This window comes from Cydia splendana, unplaced genomic scaffold (assembly GCF_910591565.1).
Source record: "Cydia splendana unplaced genomic scaffold, ilCydSple1.2 scaffold_47_ctg1, whole genome shotgun sequence".
Taxonomy (NCBI): Eukaryota; Metazoa; Arthropoda; class Insecta; order Lepidoptera; family Tortricidae; genus Cydia; species Cydia splendana.
The window spans coordinates 1,130,841-1,135,417 of NW_026946890.1; the positions used below are offsets into that span (position 1 = coordinate 1,130,841).

Genomic DNA, 4,577 nt, shown 5'->3' on the forward strand with positions numbered 1-4,577 from the left:
ACGCGTGTCCAATACCCTGCAGTGGCTAGTTGCAGGGCCACCGTTTCGCCAGAAATTCGGACCAAAAAGGGCATATTGGCCCACAGGGGATAACTAACCCCGACCCCCTGCAGGCCTCGGCCCCCAGGACTCCTGCATCCCCGCTTACGGCGCTCTACTGCGCAGGACTTACGCAGGCAGGTGAGTGTAGTCCGCTTAAGTCACCAACACCTTAAGCGGAACCGGGAGGTCCGTATAACATAGCTAGCAATCTGATCGAAATCATATTGCTAGCCATGCCATTCGGGCTCTCCAGAGTGTGTCATAACCCGCTTGGGTTTTCAGGTCCTCACGGGTTATGACGGAGGTCCGTATAGCATAGCTAGCAATTTGATCGAAATCATATTGCTAGCCATGCCTTACAGGACTCTCCAGAGTTTGTCGTACTCCGTTCGGGTTTTCAGGTCCTCACGGGTTACGACTTCGCCTTCATACTTAGCTACTGGTGGTCCGGGGCAGATGGAATGTGCGACGCCCGACCGACCACCAGCATTACCAGGGTGTACGACCCACCCCATGAGTGGGATGGGTTCGGCCATGGCCTGCGGCGGCAGAGCCATGGCCGACGGGGACGTGTATGATAGACTTGAGGGAGTAGGCGTTGTAAGCCCAGCGTCGCACACCTGAACTACGTACCTACCCCCCCCCTACACCCTATTCATTTATGTAAATGATAAATAGAATAAAGCCTAAGACGCTACCTTGAGGGATAGAGCCCTTCACTGGGACTCTCTCAGATCTGATATGCTGTATACTTGCTCTATCAAAGTCTCTGTGCTCTATTTCAACATATTGGGAGCGATTGGTCAAATATGACTTAAACCACTCCAGTGCAATACCTCTAACACCTATGTTATATAGTTTGTCTAGAAGGATTTCATATCGGACTCTATCGTAGGCCTTACTCATGTCGAGTAAGAGCCCCACAGCATATTTTTTGTCGTTTATAATATTGAATATCTCTAGGGCATATTTATAGATTGCTAAGGTAATTGAGTGATTTTTTCTGAAGCCATTTTGATTTTCACTAAAAATTTTGGATTTTTCACAGAAACTATAAAGGCGCTTTACCATCGCGGTTTCAAAAAATTTAGATGACGTGGGTAGTAGAGAGATTGGACGGTAGTAATTTTTGTCTGCGGTATTTCCCTTTTTGTGAATGGGTTTTATTAATGAGATTTTCAATGCATCAGGAAAGATGCCTTGTGAAAAAGATTGATTTATTAGTAGGGAGTAGGGACTGCATAGAGATTCTGCGCAAGATTTTAATAAAGCTGGGGGGATTTCATCTATGCCAAAAGACGATTTATTTTTATGGTTTTTTAGAATTGTAAATACTTACTACTTTAGGTTGAGTAGGCCGAAGGAAAAATGAGTTGTTTATTGGATTTACTAGAATTGGGCGAAGTTTAAATTTTGATTTACTGATAATCAACTCCGAGTTTCTGTCAGTTATCAGGATGAGTTGAGACAAATATATGATTGAACGATATTGTAAATGGACAAAGTTAAGAATCTTCTTCTCTGCTTGCCATAACAGCACACCCGTTTCTCACTTTGCCCATGCGTGTAAGAACTTCAGTCCACCAAAGCATTTTGAGCTCATTTAAATGCAGCTTCTGTGTATAATCTTCCCGCACGGGCTAGAAATCCAGGCTATATAATATAGCAAGCCAAATTGTGGTCTCGTAAACCCTTCCCTTAAATTCGGCATCTTTGATTCGCAGAGTATACCGGTGAGAGATCTCTATTTTTTCTTTTTCTAGACACAATGTCTGTCTGTATTTTGGCATCGGCGTACATTACCGAGCCCAAGTTTCGCGGTGAATGATATACAAAATCCGCATAATTTAGTTTAGACTGTAGAAATTTCTTCATATTTTTGAAACTGGGCGAAGTTCGAAATTTGATATACTGATAATCAGCTCCGAGTTTCTGTCAGTTGTCAGGGTGTGTTGAGACAAATATATGATTAAAATATATAGTAAATGCACAAAATTAAGAATGTTATTCTCTGCTTGCCTAATCAGCCCACCCATTTCTCATTTTTCCATGCGTGTAATAACTTCAGTCCAACGAAGCATTTTGAGCTCATTTAAATGCAGCTTCTGTGTATCGTCTTCCCGCACACGTCAACAATCCAGCGGGCTTAGCAAGGTTGTACGACAAGGTAGTTATCACGCAATAGGTGTGGATAAAACGGCCGTTATCGTCGGTTTTATCATCCATACTATGGTTGCAGACGATATATGGAGTTATCCACATTTGACAGCGGTAGATGATAGAAGACAATTTGCATAACATGGTCGTTGGATAAGATGTGGATAATTTGACAGATTGTCCCATTTTGACAGTTCAACTTAGTTAATTTTAACTACGTGCTTCTTAGATGACGATAAGCCTTGTCGTGAAAGCAAAAGTAGTGAATAATCATATTTTAAGGTATAAATTACAGGTAAATATCAGTTTTTCTATGATTATATTGAGAGTTATTAGTTACAATGTTCCGCTGTATATAATATTGTCAATATTTTCTTCGCAGGGAAGTCAAATTTTATTATTCCTACTCGCGGCTGCTGTTGAAGAAAAATATCGTAAACAGCTTTAAGAAACACTTGCAGCCCATTTGATATGACGGACGAAGAGTTTCGGCATATTTACAGAGTGCGTAAGGAGTGTGCAGTGCATTTACTTATGTGCCGAATTTAACGCCGAGCTTCAAAACGGTGATGGGTTACCTACCAAAACATCTCAAAGGTAAAGCTATAAAATTGCAGTGTTTCTTATAAAGTTAATATGTATTCTATGCATAGACCCTATTATATTTGAAATCATTGATTCTATGTAAAACAGACGTCTTAATGACAATGCTACTAAACTCTTCAATACTAGGTACCGGCCTCATTATTATATGTAAAAGTTAGTATGTTAAGATATCTGTTGTACAATCTCTTACTTATGCTACTAACCTACTAACAGAGGTTACTTAAGCTACTATTTACTTCAACATTCATATCCTAACCTCCAGGGGGAAAATCTACTTGACAAAATTAGATTTACAGTACCGGTCAATAACATATCAGCTTTGTGTGTTTTTGTATGAACTTGTAGTAGGTTAGTTTGTAGATTTTATATTTTACTAGTCATTTTATATAAATATGCATGTTTTTCCAGAGATGAGACCTAGCTAGATTGATTTTTCGCCCCCGAAAACCCCCATATAGCAAATTTCATCGAAATCGTTGGAGCCGTTTCCGATATCCCCGAAATATATATACATATAAATAAATAAATATACAAGAATTGCTCGTTTAAAGGTATAAGATATTATGAATACTGAAATACTGTGAACTACAATAAGAGACTCAGCATATTACTAAAAAAGCTCTTTAAAAATAATGAAGTTGACCATACATTAAAACAAAACACCTCTATGAAAAAATCATTACATAGACCAATTTTTCTCATCACTGGACAAGGAATACTACTAAACTACCTAAAGCTGTGGAAGTCACTCACAAATAAAAAAAAAAGTTATACCGTAAAAGCATGGAGGTGATATATTATTGGCCGGTACTGTAATTAGGTACTTATTTGTTTTAGGTTCTAACAGTATACACCACACCAGCAGCACACCTACACCAGCAGCAGCAGCAGCAGCTGCTGGTGTGTAACAGTTACACCTGCTAGCTGATGGCAATTAACTACCAACGTGGGACTAGTCAAGATCATGGCTTGTCCATTGGAGCACTACTGACTGGATTGGCCACACTACTGTAAGCCTGAACCTCGAGCAGTTTGTAGATGCTGTAAACAGAAGGTGAGTTCTTTTGAGCACTGAATTAAGTATTAGACATAAAAAACTGTGACTTTCCACAAGGACTGTCTTAGTAACTTTTCCTTTTTTGAATAAGTATGAGTGCGGCTGTATTATGCATTGAGATATGTACCTACCCATTGTTTGATAGTTATGTATGATAAGTAGTTATCTCTGGGATATATAATCTGGGAATGCAATACTTATTAGGTTTAACTAAGGCACCTAGTTCTAATGTGCTGCCTTGTTTAATGGATATTATTCCTGGCGATTGTTTAGTATATATCTTGAGTGCACTAGACTGCACTCATGTGAAAATACTTACTCCATCGCTGCCACATGAACCTACTTTTACTTATTTCCTTCTTTTTCTTCCAGAAAACTTCTCGTGGATCAAGGGAAAAATTAGAGAAGACGCTCCTAAAAAACTTCCTAAGCATGCAAGCATGCACAAAACCGGCTCTTAATAAGCTTAATAAATACATATTTCGCCTATTACTGTTTTACTATCACACAAATACCTACCTAATTTACCTATATTTCTATACAAGTAGAGACTAGTAAACATTCAAGACGGATAATCTTCACACAGAACACCATTCCCGGGCATGCTTCAATGTAGGTGTTACTTATTCTTATTTTTCATTTTAGCCTTATGCGTACAAAATTTGTGATATTATAGCTTCTAAATGTAAAATCCGACTCATATGCAGTATAGTAC

General features: G+C 39.0%; 1 long non-coding RNA gene across 1 annotated transcript; it reads left to right on the top strand.

Moving 5' to 3' along the window:
* Positions 1 to 2,245: 2,245 nt before the first annotated feature.
* LOC134805640 (uncharacterized) lies at positions 2,246 to 4,349 on the top strand. Its single transcript, XR_010146341.1, has 3 exons — positions 2,246 to 2,796; positions 3,643 to 3,859; positions 4,235 to 4,349. It is a non-coding gene; the product is annotated as an uncharacterized LOC134805640 (long non-coding RNA).
* Positions 4,350 to 4,577: the final 228 nt, after the last annotated feature.